General features: G+C 41.9%; 1 protein-coding gene across 1 annotated transcript in view; it reads right to left on the bottom strand.

Moving 5' to 3' along the window:
* asphd1 (aspartate beta-hydroxylase domain containing 1) overlaps positions 1 to 17,970 on the bottom strand; it is a 59,593-nt gene that overhangs the window by 1,657 nt on the left and 39,966 nt on the right. The window lies entirely within an intron of this gene.

Genomic DNA, 17,970 nt, shown 5'->3' with positions numbered 1-17,970 from the left:
TGCTTACTACAGTACCATCTAGTGCTCTAAAAAGGCTAAGTTGTTTTATGGTTAGTTTTTTTCACGTTGAGAACGAGAAAGTGTTGGCTATATAGAAATAATGACACTCAAATTAAACATTATTAAACTAAATAATGGGGGTGTACAAAACATTAAGAACACATGCTCTTCCCATGACAGACTGACAAGGTGAATCCAGGTGAAAGCTATGATCCCTTATTGATGTCACCTCAAAGAAGGATTTTTAAGCCTTGACATGACTTGTGTCATTCAGAGGGCGAATGGGCAAGACACAAGATTTAAGAGCCTTTGAACGAGGTATGGCAGTAGGTGCACTGGTTTGAGTGTGTCAAGAACTGCAACGCTGCTGGGTTTTTTCACACTTAACAGTTTCCCGTGTGTATCAAGAATGGTCCACCACCCAAAGGACAACCAGCCAACTTGACACAAGCATTAGTCAACATGGGCCAGTAACCATGTGGAACGCTTTCGACACGTTGTAGAGTCCATGTCCAGATGAATTGAGGCTGATCTGAGGGCAAAATGGGGTGAAACTCAATATCAGGAAGGTGATGGGGTCAACTTTGGGGTCAAGCTAGGGGCTGTGCTCAATGATTGTAGTTATTATAATAATTGATTATGTTCATGTTGTATTAATAGAAGGGGAAGGGCTATAAGAACCCTCCCTCACTATCTATAGGGTCCTGGACTACAGATAAGCAATCTATATATATATATATATATATATATATATATATATATATATATATATATATATATTCATTATAAGGTTTAATATTGTTTCTAGTCTATGCCTCTTATAAGAAACAGTCTGAGAGTCTCAGGTCTTTTGCAGACTCCATCAGGTTTTCTTCCAGAATGGTCCTGTATTTGGCTCCATCCATCTTCCCATCAATTTTAACCATCTTCCCTGTCCCTGCTGAAGAAAAGCAGGCCCAAACCATGATGCTGCCACCACCATGTTTGACAGTGGGCATGGTGTGTTCAGGGTGATGCGCTGTGTTGCTTTTACGCCAAACATAACGTTTTGCATTGTTGCCAAAAAGTTCAATTTTGGTTTCATCTGACCAGAGCACCTTCTTCCACATGTTTGGTGTGTCTCCCAGGTGTCTTTTGGCAAACTTTAAACTACACTTTTTATGGATATCTTTAAGAAATGGCTTTCTTCTTGCCACTCTACCTGCCCTCCAGGACACCTACACCACCCGATGTTACAGGAAGGCCATAAAGATCATCAAGGCCATAAAGGCCATAAAGATCATCAAGGACATCTACCACCCGAGCCACTGCCTGTTCACCCCGCTATCATCCAGAAGGCGAGGTCAGTACAGGTGCATCAAAGCTGGGACCGAGAGACTGAAAAACAGCTTCTATCTCAAGGCCATCAGACTGTTAAACAGCCACCGCTAACATTGAGTGGCTGCTGCCTACACACTGACACTGACTCAACTCCAGCCACTTTAATAATGGGAATTGATGGGAAATGTTGTAAATATATCACTAGCCACTTTAAACAATGCTACCTTATATAATGTTACTTACCCTACATTATTCATCTCATATGCATACGTATATACAGTACTCTATATCATCGACTGTATCCTTATGTAATACATGTATCACTAGCCACTTTAACTATGCCACTTTGTTTACATACTCATCTCACATGTATATACTGTACTCGATACCATCTACTGTATCTTGCCTATGCTGCTCTGTATCATCACTCATTCATATATCCTTATGTACATATTCTTTATCCCCTTACACTGTGTATAAGACAGTAGCTTAGGAATTGTTAGTTAGATTACTTGTTGGTTATTACTGCATTGTCGGAACTAGAAGCACAAGCATTTCGCTACACTCGCATTAACATCTGCTAACCATGTGTATGTGACAAATAAAATTTGATTTGATTTGATCTTCCATAAAGGCCAGATTTGTGCAATATACGACTGATTGTTGTTCTATGGACAGAGTCTCCCACCTCAGCTGTAGATCTCTGCAGTTCATCCAGAGTGATCATGGGCTTCTTGGCTGCATCTCTGATCAGTCTTCTCCTTGTATGAGCTGAAAGTTTAGAGGGACGCCAGGTCTTGGTAGATTTGCAGTGGTCTGATACTCCTTCCATTTCAATATTATCGCTTGCACAGTGCTCCTTGGGATGTTTAAAGCTTGGTAAATTTTTGTATCCAAATCCGGCTTTAAACTTCTTCACAACAGTATCTCGGACCTGCCTGGTGTGTTCCTTGCTCTTCATGATGCTCTCTGCACTTTTAACGGACCTCTGAGACTATCACAGTGCAGGTGCATTTATATGGAGACTTGATTACACACAGGTGGATTGTATTTATCATCATTAGTCATTTAGGTCAACATTGGATCATTCAGAGATCCTCACTGAACTTCTGGAGAGAGTTTGCTGCACTGAAAGTAAAAGGGCTGAATAATTTTGCACGCCCAATTTTTCAGTTTTTGATTTGTTAAAAAAGTTTGAAATATCCAATAAATGTCGTTCCACTTCATGATTGTGTCCCACTTGTTGTTGATTCTTCACAAAAAAATACAGTTTTATATCTTTATGTTTGAAGCCTGAAATGTGGCAAAAGGTCGCAAAGTTCAAGGGGGCCGAATACTTTCTCAAGGCACTGTACATACATCATACATTTCGTGCATCTAATGGTAATGTCCGCAATAGAAGCCACTTGTGGATTTGGCAGCTCTAACGCAGTTACACCTCTGACACAGCCTAAATGAAAGCAATGCGCTTGATGACTAACGCAGGTTCCCGCTGATCTGATTGAATCCTGGCCTAAGTTTATATCTTAAAAAATAAATAACGTACACCACTGGTCAAAGATTTTACAACACCTACTCATTCAAGGGTTTTTCTTTATTTGTACTATTTTCTACATTTTAGAATAATAGTGAAGACAGCAAAACTATGAAATAACACATATGGAATCACGTAGCAACCAAAAAAAAGTGTTAAATAAATCTACATTCATTTTATATTTGAGATTCTTCAAATAGCCACCCTTTGCCTTGATGACAGCTTTTCACACTCTTGGCATTCTCTCAACCAGATTCATGAGGTAGTCACCTGGAATGAATTTACAAGTGTGCCTTCTCAAAAGTTAATTTGTGAAATGTCTTTCCTTCTTAATGCGTTTGAGCCTAACAGTTGTGTTGTGAAGGTAGGGGGTATACAGAAGATAGTTTCTTCAAGTGCAGTCGCAAAAACTATCAAGTGCTATGATGAAACTGGCTCTCATGAGGACTGCCATAGGATAAAACCTCCCTAACCCAGACGACGCTAGGCCAATTGTGCATCGCCCCACGAATCTCGCGGTTGCGAGCGGCTGCGACAGAGCCTGGGCGCGAACCCAGAGTCTCTGGTGGCACAGCTCTGGTGGCACAGCTAGCGCTGCGATCCCACATATTAGTAAAGACAAGATTAAATTGAGAATAGTCTGATGGGTGAAAATATTATCATTTGATGGGAGAACAGCTTGCAAATATTTTTTTTCGCTACTTTCTCAAATCATCAGTAGCCTATGTCACACTATGCAGCCCATATAGTCACACTATGCAGCCCATATACCCTGTATGTTTTGATTTCAAAGACATTCTATGTTTTGTATCATTCACAACAAAAGTTGCCGAATAACTCTAAATCTAGCATACAGGACCTGTTTCAAATGATTGATTTTATGCTCAACAACTTTACTCGCTCCATAATGGGAAAATATCCTTTCTATTTTATTCAGTTCAATTTATATTCTTCTTCTTCCAAAAAATATACATCCCTTTTTCATGACCCTGTCTTTCAAAGATAATTCGTAAATATCCAACTAACTTAATAGATCTTCATTGTAAAGGGTTTAAACACTGTTTCCCATGCTTGTTCAATGAATCATAAACAATTCATGAACATGCACCTGTGGAACGGTCGTTAAGACACTAACAGCTTACAGACGTTAGGCAATTAAGGTCACAGCTATGAAATATTAGGACACTAACAAGGCCTTTCTACTGACTCTGAAAAACACCAAAACAAGATGCCCAGGGTCAATGCTCATCTGCATGAACGTGCCTTAGGCATGCTGCAAGGAAGCATGAGGGCTGCAGATGTGGCCAGGGCAATAAATTGCAATGTCCGTATTGTGAGACGCATAAGACAGCGCTACAGGGAGACAGGACGGATAGCTGATCGCCCTCGCAGTGGCAGACCACGTGTAACAACACCTGCACAGGATTGGTACATCCGATCATCACACCTGCGGGATATGTGTAGGATGACATCAACAAATGCACCAGGAATGCACAATCCCTCCATCAGTGCTCAAACTGTCCGCAATAGGCTGAGAGAGGCTGGACTGAGGGCTTGTAGGCCTGTTGTAGTAAGGCAGGTCCTCACCAGTCGTCGCCTATGGGCACAAACCCACCGTCGCTGGACCAGACAGGACTGGCAAAAGGTGCTCTTCAATGATGAGTCACAGTTTTGTCTCACATGGGGTGATGGTTGAATTCGCATTTATTGTCGAAGGAATGAGCGTTACGCTGAGGCCTGTACTCTGGAGCGCAATCGCTTTGGAGGTGGAGGGTCCGTCATGGTCTGGGGTGGTGTGTCACAGCATCATCGGACTGAGCTTGTTGTCAATGCAGGCAACCTCAACGCTGTGCATTACAGGGAAGACATCCTCCTCACTCATGTGGTACCCTTCCTGCAGGCTCATCCTGACATGACCCTCCAGCAAGACAATGCCACCAGCCATACTGCTCGTTCTGTGCGTGATTTCCTGCAAGGCAGGAATGTCAGTGTTCTGCCATGGCCAGCGAAGAGCCCGGATCTCAATCCCATTGAGCACATCTGGGACCTGTTGGATCGGAGGGTGAGGGCTAGGACCATTCCCCCAGAAATGTACGGGAACTTTCAGATGCTTTGGTGGAAGAGTGAGGTAACATCTCACAGCAAGAACTGGCAAATCTGGTGCAATCCACGAGGAGGAGATGCACTGCAGTACTTAATGCAGCTGGTGTCCACACCAGACACTGACTGTTACTTTTGATTTTGACCTTCCCTTTGTTCAAGGACACATTATTCCATTTATGTTAGTCACGTGTCTGTGGAACTTGTTCAGTTTATGTCTCAGTTGTTGTGTCACGTTCTGACCTTAGTTCTTTTGGTATGTCTTTGTTTTAGTTTGGTCAGCGCGTGAGTTGGGTGGATTGTCTATGTTCGTTTTTCTATGATTTGCTATTTCTCTGTTTGGCCTGTTATGGTTCTTAATCAGAGGCAGCTGTCAATCGTCCCTGATTGAGAACCATATTTAGGGAGCCTCGCAGCGCCTCGTATCGGCCGGGCTAGAGTGGGCATCGAGCCAGGTGCCATGAAGCCGGCTCAGCGCATCTGGTCTCCAGTGCGTCTCCTCGGGCCGGGGTACATGGCACCAGGCCTATGCATGGTGTCCCCGGTTTGCCAGCACAGCCCAGTGTGGGCTATTCCACCTCGCCGCGCTGGCCTGGCTACGGGGAGCATTCAGCCAGGTAGGGTTGGGCAGGCTCGGTGCTCGAGAGCTCCAGTGCACCTTCACGGTCCGGTCTATCCGGTGCCACGTTCACGCACCAGCCCTCCGGTGGCAGCACCAGGCTGTCTCTCCGTCTCCTTCCTACAGGTGCTCCTGCATGTCCGGATCTGCCAGAGTCTCCTTCCTACAGGTGCTCCTGCATGTCCGGATCTGCCAGAGTCTCCCTCCAGTCCGGATCTGCCAGAGTCTCCCTCCAGTCCGGATCTGCCAGAGTCTCCCTCCAGTCCGGATCTGCCAGAGTCGCCCGTCACACCGGCACTGTCGTAATCGCCCTTCTCTCGGAGCTGCCGGAGTCTCCCACCTGTCCGTTGATGCCGGAGTCTCCCGCCTGTCCGGTGCTGCCGGAGTCTCCCATCCGTCTGGTGCTGCCAACCAGACCCAACCAGACCCTCCCCTATAGGTTTAGGTTTTGCAGCCGGAGTCCGCACCTTTGGGGGGGGGGGGGGTACTGTCACGTTCTGATCTTAGTTCTTTTATTATGTCTTTGTTTTAATATGGTCAGGGCGTGAGTTGAGTGGGTTTTCTATGTTAGTTTTTCTATGATTTGCTATTTCTGTTTTTGGCCTGGTATGGTTTTCAATTAGAGGCAGCTGTCAATCGTTGTCCCTGATTGAGAACCATATTTAGGGAGCCTGTTTTCGTAGTGTCTGCACCAGCCAGAACTGTTTTCATGTCGTTTCTCTTTGGTATTTTTATTTCCGTGTTCTTTTTAATAAATATGGACACATACCACGCTGCACCTTGGTCCTCACCTTCTTCCACCAACAACGGCCGTTACATGTTGAATCTTGTTATGTTCATACAAATATTTACACATGTTAAGTTTGCTGGAAATAAACGCAGTTGGCAGTGAGAGGACATTTTTTGTTGTGGCTGAGTTTATAAAATCTATAGCCTATGGCATGGAGCATAGCAATATAACATACTGTCGGCCGACAGTAGACAAACTCATATTCTGAAATACATTTTCTTCATATCATGTTTCCATAGGCCTGACTAAAATAAATAATGGCTCTATTGTGATGGTGTATATTAAATAGATTTATTATAATTTTTGTCAACGTAGGATGTTCCAAAGGCGCCCATCAGCCATGTGGAGGCCTGGAGACGCTAAACATGATTGTTGATTAATGGTCAATTACCATGAGATCAACAGTCTTTTGCATGGCAATAACCAGTTGACAAAATGGCATGACTGCTACAGCCCTAGACATAACGTGACATTCCCTTTCAGTCAGTCTACTCCAGTACAACATATTATGGGGAAATAGAATCTGGCCCCATGCCAACCCAAAAGGATACTAAGTCCTGCAAGATGCGGCAGTCTGGGTATATATAATTATTCAACCCCCTGAGCCATAGATTTTCAAGCAAATGTAAGTCAAAACTAACTCGGCATTCACTGTCTTCTTGGTAAGCAACTCCAGTGTAGATTTGGCATTGTGTTTTAGGTTATTGTCCTGCTGAAAGGTGAATTCATCTCCCAGTGTCTGTTCGAAAGCAGACTGAACCAAGTTTTACTCTAGGATTTTGTGCATGATGTCACTACAACAACTGTCGATAGACGTACTGTTGCTGGTAAAGTCGATCTGGCTATCTACTCCGATTTCAGAGTACTCTCTTCAGGTGTGCCAGAGCGCGGAATAACTGACAAATTTACAAACGCTCAGCACCCGTTGAATATGGCCGGTGTCAGTAAACATTAAATATTGAATTAATTCAATAATAATTAATTAAAGTAATTCAATTGTTGCCAGCACATTTTTGCAATCACCAATGCTCTGGATAACATACAAACAGTCTAACCAGCTCTGCTAGGGTGAGTAAAATGGTCAGAGTGAGCTGTTCTCTCATTTGTGTCTGGAAGTAAGCTATCCAACGTTAGCTTGGGTGCTTGACTATTGTTGTTATGTCAGAATGCTCGGATAAACCCTACAGTCGTGGCCAAAAGTTTTGAGAATGACACAAATATTAATTTCCACAAAGTTTGCTGCTTCAGTGTCTTTAGATATTTTTGTCAGATGTTGCTATGGATTACTGAAGTATAATTACAAGCATTTCATAAGTGTCAAATGCTTTTATTGACAATCACATGATGTATCAAGACCTCCTTCTTTATCAAGACCTCTGCAATCTGCCCTGGCATGCTGTCAATTAACTTCTGGGACACATCCTGACTGATGGCAGCCCAATTTTGCATAATCAATGCTTGGAGTTTGACTTGAATCCAATCGAGAATCTGTGGAAAGAACTGAAAACTGCTGTTCACAAATGCTCTCCATCCAACCTGTTTTCGAGCTGTTTTGCAAGGAGGAATGGGAAAAACTTTCAGTCTCTCGATGTGCAAATCTGATAGAGACATACCCCAAGCGACTTACAGCTGTAATCGCAGCAAAAGGTGGCGCTACAAAGTATTAACTTAAGGGGGCTGAATAATCACAGTGCAGGTGCATTTATACGGAGACTTGATTACACACAGGTGGATTGTATTTATCATCATTAGTCATTTAGGTCAACATTGGATCATTCAGAGATCCTCACTGAACTTCTGGAGAGAGTTTGCTGCACTGAAAGTAAAGGGGCTGAATAATTTTGCACGCCCAATTTTTCAGTTTTTGATTTGTTAAAAAAGTTTGAAATATCCAATAAATGTCGTTCCACTTCATGATTGTGTCCCACTTGTTGTTGATTCTTCACAAAAAAATTCAGTTTTATATCTTTATGTTTGAAGCCTGAAATGTGGCAAAAGGTCGCAAAGTTCAAGGGGGCCGAATACTTTCGCAAAAGGCACTGTAGCTCTGTTTTTGTTCATCACGTTTGGCTAAGAAAAAGACCCGAAAATGCAGTCACTACAACGCCAAACCTTTTTCCAGATTAGCTCCATAATATCGACATAAACATGGCAAACGTTGTTTAGAATCAATCCTCAAGGTGTTTTTCACATATCTATTCGATGATAAATCATTTGTGGCAGTTGGTTTCTCATCAGAGGCAAACGGAAAAATACTGCAGCTGGAGATTACGCAATAATTGTGACGGAGGACACCTGATAGATGTAGTCTCTTATGGTCAATCTTCCAATGATATGCCTACAAATACGTCACAATGCTGTCGACACTTTGGGGAAACAACAGAACGTCTAAGCTCATTCGTGGCCCATTCACAGCCATATAAGGAGTCATTGGAACACAGCGCCTTCAAAATCTGGGGCACTTCCTGTTTGAAATTTCATCTTGGTTTCGCCTGTAGCATCAGTTCTGTTATACTCACAGACAATATACATTTACATTACATTTAAGTCATTTAGCAGACGCTCTTATCCAGAGCGACTTACAAATTGGTGAATTCACCTTCTCTTTTGGAAACGTTAGAGTGTTTTCTATCCAAAGCTGTCACTTATATGCATAGTCGAGCATCTCGTCGTGACAAAATATCGCGCTTAAAACAGGAACGTTTTTTTATCCAATAATTAAAGTACTGCCCCCTAGTTGCAAAAGATTACATTTACGAACAGACCCGTAGTATCATCCAGTCTTTCATCTTGAAATCTTTGGTTGTTTAGTACATAGCCTCACATGTGAATCCTTAAAGCGATGGGTAGAGCTAAAGCTTAAGAGGGTGTGAAAGATGCTGAATGAGTGTAGACAAAGAAGAGCTCTCCAGTAGGTACCAAATATTCAAGGGTCATTTTCTCAAAAGTTACAAGTTTATTAACTTTCTAAGCAGAATTAGTTTCCCATTGTTCCTCAACTGTAGTGTATGATTGATACTTTTCTAGCTCTGTCTCTACTTTTATCCAATGTAAAAAAAAAGTAAAATATTGCTACATAAGACCGAGTGGAGTCGGTCGTTCACATATGACCACTCTGTGGAAAGACGAGACGCTCACGAACACGATGGTGTTCTCCGTTTTGCTCTACGACCCTCATAAGACCAGGGGACTCTTCTGAAGTCGATAACACCGACGTGCCATCTTCTGTATGTGGAGCACAAACTGTTTTGGATACGAACTTATATGACCCTACTGTGGAAAGGGGAAACTCTCACAAACACGATGGTGTTCTCCATTGTCTGACTCGTCTGAAGGTAACCCAGTATGGAGGTAGTTTTGTGCCAACAAAAATAAAGGGGTTCAATACATGTCAAAAGATCTAAAACATTTCCTGAGTTTTCTTATATTTCCTAGATATAGGACAGACACTTCAAAACTTTATTCCTTATAATGATTTTTTTACTGGTCTTTTTTGCCATGTATGAATCCAATTAAATGTTATTTGTCACATTGAATTCATCGACATCCACGGCGCCTGAAGAACAGTGGGATAACTACCTTGCTCAGGGGCCGAACGACAGATTTTTGCCTTGTCCACAATCATCTCCTTTGTCTTGGTCACATTGAGGGAGAGGTAGTTATCCTGGCACCACAAAGGGGATACCTAGTCAGTTGTACAACTGAATGCATTCAACTGAAATGTCTCTTCTGCATTTAACCCAACCCCTCTGAATAAGAGAGGTGCGGGGGGCTGCCTTAATCGACATCCACAGCGCCCAGGGAACAGTGGGTTGCTCGGGGGCAGAACGACAGATTTTTGCCTTGTCAGCTCAGGGATTCGGTCCAGCAACCTTCCGGTTACTGGCCCAGCACTCCTACCCGCCAGGCTACCTGCCGCACATGTAGGTAGAGTTAAAGTGACTATGCATAGATAATAAACAAAGAGTAGCAGCAGCGTAAAAGAGGGGGGGTAAATGCAAATACTCTGGGTAGCCATTTGGTCAGCTGTTCAAGAGTCTTATGGCTTGGGAATAGAAGCTGTTAAGAAGCTGTTACTTGGCGCTCCAGTACCGCTTGCCGTGCGGTAGCAGAGAGAACAGTCTAGGGTGGCTGGACTGACAATTGTTAGGGCCTTCCTTTGACACTGCCTGGTATAGAGGTCCTGAATGGAAGGAAACTTGGCCGTACACCCTACCCTCTGTAGTGCCTTGCGGTCGGAGGCCGAGCAGTTGCCATACCAGGCAGTGATGCAACCAGTCAGGATGCTCTCGATGGTGCAGCTGAGGATCTAAGGACCCATGCCAAATATTTTCAGTGTCCTGAGGCGAATAGGCTTTGTCATGTCCTCTTAACATGTCTTGATATGTTTGGACCGGGATAGTTTGCTGGTGATGTGGACACCAAGGAACTTGAAGTTCTCAAACTACTCCAGTACAGCCCCATCGATGAGAATGGGGACATGCTCAGGCCTCCTTTCACTGTCGATCATAATCATCTCATTTGTCTTGATCACATTGAGGAAGAGTAAGTTATGCTGGCATGACACAGCCATGTCTCTGACCTCCTCCCTATAGGCGGTCTCATCAGTGTCCGTGATCAGGCTGTTGTGTCATCAGCAATCTTAATGATGGTGTTGGAGTTGTGCCTGGCCATGCAGTCATGAGTGAACAGGGAGTACAGGAGGGGACTGTGCACTTACCCTGAGGGACTGATGCTCTCATGCATGCTTCAGTGTTGCTTGCCTCGAAGTAAGCATAGAATAGGAGGGAGTTGGGACGGTTTTATGACCTAACAGCCGGTCATAAATAGTTTGCTGAGACTCTCCCTCTGGCTCCCTAGAGTGGGAAAACTGAAATCTCTTTGTTACAGAGAGACTTTTCCCGCCAAAACTTTTTTTCTCTAAGAGAATGAACTTTGGATCAGTATTCATAAGATAGGAATGTTACGAGTGGTCCGGGGGATCTAAAGAATAATCCTGTGACATTGTTTATTATTTTGTGATCTGATTAAGGATGGTATAACAAAGTAACTAAGTTAGGAAGGAAACAAGTTTGGAAGGAAACATCTGTTTTATACAACATCTAAATGTTGTATAAAATAAATGTTTTAGTATGAGAGTATTTTTTTAAAGATTTTCTAATGAGATAATTGTTTTTCATATGAGCTTTGCACAGTCAGTAGCCACGCCCAAGTGAGCTCAGAGTTTGTGTCAGCATGACGGAACGCCCACTTTGGCCAGAGTGTGTAGGAGAGTTTCCAGTCATTTGGTGATTTTCAGTAACTTATACTGTTCTCTTTGAAGTAGAAGAAGAGTCGATATCACTTTAAATATTAGACATGTGTAAGCAGAATGAAGGCTGAGCCCATGTGAGTGTACAAAGCTGGATCAAGATCGAGTCAACTATTAGACATGTAAAAAAACAGAACGTAAGCAGAATCTGTGTGGATGAGGCAAGGTAGACCAACAAGACTTGACTGGTCTGGGCCATATCTGATCTTGTGAAGGCTACTGGACATGCACATGGGTTAATCATATACAGACAACATTGGCCTGAACTTGTGAAGACCTTTGGACGGGAACATTAGATAATCAGTTATAAGCACCAGCAGGAGTGTGCAGGTCACGCCACCAATAGAATCTATGCACCAATGTCTGAGTGAATAAGAGAATGGAAAATAATCAAGACAACAAGATTCCTAAAGTGGAGTGACGATGTTATGTAAGGGTAAGTCTGTATAAAAGCCAAGTACTAAGAATGAAGAGTCAGTTCTTCCATGGAATTGCTCAGCTTTGTTACTGTTTGTAATAAAGTCCAATTGAATTCACAAGTTCCGGTATTGGTGAAATATTTGATTCAATATTTTCCACCACAAGTGCTTAAAAGGACTCGCTAAGAATTAACATATCAGACCAGCATGACGGACAGCGTGAGCTGAGGGTTATGAAATGGATTAACATTTACATTTTTTACATTACATTTTATAACTAGGGGAAAAACGGGATATTTTGTCACGACAAGATACTCGACTATGCATATAATTGACAGCTTTGGATAGAAAACACTCTGCCGTTTCCAAAACTGCAAAGATATTGTCTGTGAGTGCAACAGAACTGATGTTACAGGCGAAACCCAGATAAAAATCCAATCAGGAAGTGCCGCATTTTTTGAAACCGCCTCATGCCAATGACTCCTTATATGGCTGTGAATGAGCTACGAATGAGCTTTCTACGTATTCCCCCAAGGTGTCTACAGCATTGTGGCGTCTTTTTACGCATTTATGTTGAAGAATAGCCGTAAGGGACCACATTTAGCTAGTGGTCACATGATGGCTCCCGCAGAATATCTTGCGTAAAGTACACAAGTAGCCATTTTTCCAATCGCTTCTTATGAGAAACCAATTGTCCCGACGGATACATTATCGAATATATATGTGAAAAACACCTTGAGGATTGATTCTAAACAACGTTTGCCATATTTCTGTCGATATTATGGAGCTAATTTGGAAAAAAGTTTGGCGTTGTAGTGACTGCATTTTCTGGTCGATTTCTCAGCCAAACGTGAAGAACAAACGGAGCTATTTCGCCTACAAAAATAATATTTTTGGAAAAAAGGAACATTTGCTATCTAACTGGGAGTCTCCTGAGTGAAAACATCAAAGTTCTTCAAAGGTAAATTATTGAATTTGATTGCTTTTCTTATTTTCGTGGAAATGTTGCCTGATGCTAGCAGAGCCATAGCATTATACCATGAAAACTTACATAAATGCTTGTCTAGCGTTGGCTGTAAAGCATATTTTAAAAATCTGAGATGACAGTGTGATTAACAAAAGGCTAAGCTGTGTCTCAATATATTTCATTTGTGATTTTCATGAATAAGAAAATTTTCTAGGAAGATTTATGTCCGCTGCGTTATGCTAATTAGTTTGAGGCTATAATTACGCTCCCACATGCGGGATGGATAGTATCAAGAAGTTAAGCCAGACATCGTGAGCTGAACGTTACAAAATGGTTTTAACTACTGACCAGCCGACATACAGCGCGAGCTAAAGGAGAATCCCCACAGAAAACCATCTGAAGTATCTGTCGAACAAACACACCACTACCATAGAAGCTCTAAAAAGAAGACATAGTGACATAGTGACCTTTGGTGGACAACCAGAGTCTACATCGAGCCACTACTCATAGACGGATCAAATGGTCTCAACAGCTTGACAACGATCAGGGACAGCTACGCGTAAATATATCTTGCATTTCTAATAGTGATTCATATGTTGATGATGTAAAGAATGATCTGTGGTGTGTAATGAGGAGCAATCAGCCGCTGCACTTGACGCATTTATGAAACTACTTATTCCAGTTACTAATAAGCACGCATCCATTAAGACAATGACTGTAAAAACTGTTAAATCCCCTTGGATTGATGAGGAATTGAAAAATGTTATGGTTGAGAGGGATGAGGCAAAAGGTATGGCAATTAAGTCTGGCAGCCCAACTGATTTGGCAAACGTACTGCATATTAAGAAATCTTGTGACTAGACAAAATAAAAATAAAAAGAACCTACACTATGAAACAAAGATAAATTATATAAAGAATTATAGTAAAAAGCTTTGGGGCACCTGAAATTACATTTTGGGGAAAAAAAGGCTCCTTCATTCATTGAATCAGGTGGCTCATTCATCACAAAGCCCACTGATATTGAAAACTACTTTAATTACTTTTTTCAATGGCAAGATAAGCAAACTTAGGGATGACATGACAGCAACAAATGCTGACACTACACATCCAAGCATATGCGACCAAATTATGAAAGACAAGAATTGTACTTTTGAATTCCATAAAGTCAGTGTGGAAGAGGTAAAAAAAACTATTGTTGTCTATCAACAATGACAAGCCACCAGGGTCTGACAATCTGGATGGAAAATTACTGAGGATAATAGCAGAGTAGCAGCCACTCCTATTTGCCACATCTTCAATTTAAGCTTACTAGAGAGCGTGTGCCCTCAGGCCTGGAGGGAAGCTAAAGTCATTCCGCTACCCAAGAATAGTAAAGCCCCCTTTACTGGCTCAAATAGCTGACCAATCAGCCTGTTACCAACCTTTAGTAAACTTCTGGAAAAATAGTGTTTGACCAGATACAATACTATTTCACAGTAAACAGAATTTCAGCATGCTTATGTAGGGAAGGACACTCAACAAGCACACCACAAATGACTGATGATTGGCTGTGAGAAATTGATGATAAAGTGATTGTGGGGGCTATCTTGTTAGACTTCAGTGCAGCTCTTGACATTATCGATCATAGTCTGCTGCTGGAAAAATGGCTTTACACCCCCTGCTATGGATAAAGAGTTACTTGTCTAACAGAACACAGAGGGTGTTCTTTCAAATGGAAGCCTCTCAAATATAATCCAGTTAGAATCAGGAATTCCACAGGGTAGCTGTTTAGGCCCCTTTCTTTTTTCAAATTTTACTAACGACATACCACTGACTTTGAGTAAAGCCTGAGTGTCTATGTATGCAGATGACTCAACACTAAACACGTCAACTACTACAGCGACTGAAATGACTGCAACACTCAACAAAGAGCTGCAGTTAGTTTCAGAGTGGGTGGCAAGGAATAAGTTAGCCATAAATGTTTCTAAAACTTAAAGCATTGTATTTGGAAAAAAACATTGACTAAACCCTAAACCTCATCTAAATATTGAGTTGAGTTTATTTTGAGTTTATTTTTACAGGGACAGTGCACATTAATCAACGTTTCAGTAAAAGTGCCGGTTTTAGCCAGCCGGCTAATTTTCAACCGCAGTCCCTGGGCAGGTTATTAAAAACAATTACAATATAGACAATAGCAACATAGAACAAGCAAGACATAGCAACATAGGACAAGCAAGACGTAGCATACAGACAGAGCAACATAGAGCAAAAAGCAGCAAGACAAAATTCATAAAAGCAACAGTGTTTCCACACCTCACAAGCTACAGACAACAGACAACATGGAAAGCGGCAACACACAGCTAGGGACCATGTTCACAAATCTGATTGACCTTTAGCCATGTCTTCAAGCATTTTGTGAAAGTGTGATATGTGGTGCAGTTATGTGTGTCTGATGGCAGTGTATTCCAGACATGGGAAGCTCTCACAGAGAATGCAGATTTACTAAAGGTGCTTTTCCTTAGGGGAACTATACAGTCACCTCTCATGGCAGACCTTGTGGATCTGCTGCCATATGTCTGGGTTTTCTGTTTAACAAAAATATTGAGTGGAGGGGGAGCCAGGCCATTAAGGATCTTGAATACAAGACATGCGTCGGTGTATTGCACAAGATTTTCCCAACTCAAGAGCTCATGCTTTCTAAGGATGTGACAATGATGATGGCTATTGGGCTTCCTATCAAGCACTTTGAGAGCCTGTTTGTAGACAGACTGAATAGGTTTTAATGTTGTACAGCAAGCTTGGGCCCAACTAGTCAAGAAGTATGTTAAGTGGGGGAGTATCATAGAGTTGAAGTACAGTTTTGCTACCTCTGTAGTCAAACAATTTCGTATAAATCGGAAATTAGCTAGGTTGAATTTAGTTATTTGAATTACCTTTTTCACATGCTTTTTAAAAGAGAGGTTGGAATCAAGTATGATGCCAAGGTACTTAAAATTGGATACCACCTGGAGCTTCTCCCCTGACACATATACATCTGGCTCAGTAGCATCTGTTGCCCTCTTTGTGAAGAACATGCAAACAGTTTTTTTCACATTGAGATGCAAACACGTGTCACTGAGCCACTTTGTAACCTGGACCATTACAGTAGTGAGTTCTTGTGCAGCTTGTTGTTTGCTCTTTGCATGCACATATATCACTGTATCATCTGCATACATTTGAACTTCAGACCCAGTACAGACAGAAGGCAGATCATTAATGTACAGGCTGAACAGGAGGGGCCCCAGTATTGACCCTTGGGGCACGCCCACATCATAGCTACGATAGTTCTGCCTTCAAGGTATGATTTCATCCATCTCAAGGCATCAGGGGAAAAGTTGAACTTTGACAATTTTGTGATGAGAATCTCATGGTTAACAGTATCAAAATCCTTCCTTAGGTCCAGAAACACAGCCCCAACAGCACCCCCTTTGTCCATCTTGGACTTCACATTTTCCAGAAGAAAGCAGTTGGTCGTTTCTGTGGAGTGTTTCGCTCTGAAGCCAAACTGCATGGAGTGTAATGTGAAGGGGCTGTTGTTGAGGTGGGCAATCAGTTGTTCTGCTACACACTTTTCAACAACCTTTGACACCACAGGTAGTATACTAATGGGCCTGTAGTTACTTACGTCAGCAGCCTGATTTAAAGATGGCCGTTATTATGGCCGACTTCCATACCCTTGGAAACACACCGAGACCATTAGATGTGTTGGTGACCTTAGTAATGGGGCCAATGAGTGACTCTTTGTAGTTTTTAAGAAAGGTAGAGTCCATCCCAAACACATCTTTGGCTTTAGAGTTCTTTAGTGAGCTAATCACCTTGTTCACCTTTGACTCAGAAACCTCCCTTATGATGAAGACAGGTTGAGTGTCATTCACTAGCACTGAGCCCAAGAAACCGGTGGAGGGGTTCTGTGTCAGTGCCCTGACAGAGTCAATAAAGTAGGAATTGAAGGCTATTGCTATTTCGACTGCATCTTGTGTTAGATTGTTATTCACAATGATTTCTAGTCTTTTTGCAGTGTTACTATGGTCTTTCCCTGTTAACTTTTTTAGATTCTCCCATATCAATTTAGAATTTCCCTTTGCTTCACCAATTATGTTAATAAAAAGGTTTGCCTTGGCCTGTCTGATTTCTTTCATCACCTTATTTCTCAACATGGTACACGTATGTCTGTCATGCTCTAATTTAGATTTTAGGGCTATTTTTAGAGCATAATCTCGTTCTTTCATCAATTTCCAGATTTCTCCATTTAGCCAAGGAAGAGTGCTCTTTTGGCCAGGTTTGGATTTGATTTTCTTTAGGAAGCCATTTATTGTAGTCTGGATTGTGGATAGAAAAACCTGACTATCAGCTTCCACGTCTGTATAGGACAAGAGATCATTCCAGTTTATTCCCTTAATTGCTTTTTCAAAATAGTTTAATTCACTCTTAGGTATTCTGAGTTGATCCTGAGTTAAACCTGCTCTTAGACAGCTTTCTGGCTATAAGTGTCAGATTATGATCAGACAGCACAGTAACCATAATGAATGATTTAGTCACTCTCTCTGGTTTATTACTGAACACCAAATCAATCTGTGTTTTAGAGCAACAAGTCACCCTGGTTGGCCCTTTAACTAGCTGTGTAAGGTCAAAGGTATTAGTGATCCGTTTGAGGGTTTTCCTACAACACTTGTCTTCATAATTAATGTTAAAATCTCCCATTAAGATGACCTCTTTCCCAAAATCACATTCCCTAAGCATGGTATTAAACTGATCAAAAAACACACTTTTGGTGGAAGGTGGCCTATACATTCCAATGAGGGTAAAAGACATTTGGGGAGACAGTGTAACTTTCAGGCCGATACATTCTAGTTCATTATCACATGACCACTCAATTTGTTTACATCGGATA

The sequence above is a fragment of the Oncorhynchus masou genome, chromosome 15, assembly GCF_036934945.1.
Source record: "Oncorhynchus masou masou isolate Uvic2021 chromosome 15, UVic_Omas_1.1, whole genome shotgun sequence".
Lineage (NCBI taxonomy): Eukaryota > Metazoa > Chordata > Actinopteri > Salmoniformes > Salmonidae > Oncorhynchus > Oncorhynchus masou.
This window is presented reverse-complemented; position numbering and strand designations above follow the sequence as displayed.